The following is a 288-nucleotide window of genomic DNA, read 5'->3' on the forward strand; positions in this document are numbered from 1 at the left end:
CCAACATGGTGCAACCCCCACCGAAATGAGATATGGAGAATCACGTTTAACACGAGCAGTACTTGAGCGTATACCCTCAGATGAACTATCCGCCAATAAAATCAAGGCGTGCCTTTGGCACCGACAAAATATTATTTTTGTGGTTCATTTTTTTAAAGCATATCCTACAGGCGCATTTTGCAAAGATAAAAACCATTGTAAATAAGCTAGTGCCTCTGTTCCCTAAGGACTTGAGAAAGCTGCGCAACATTGCTTATTGCTTGCACACGTACAGCGCAAAACGTGTCG

The sequence above is a fragment of the Plasmopara halstedii genome (assembly GCF_900000015.1).
Source record: "Plasmopara halstedii genome assembly, contig: Scaffold_3109, whole genome shotgun sequence".
NCBI classification, from domain to species: domain Eukaryota; phylum Oomycota; class Peronosporomycetes; order Peronosporales; family Peronosporaceae; genus Plasmopara; species Plasmopara halstedii.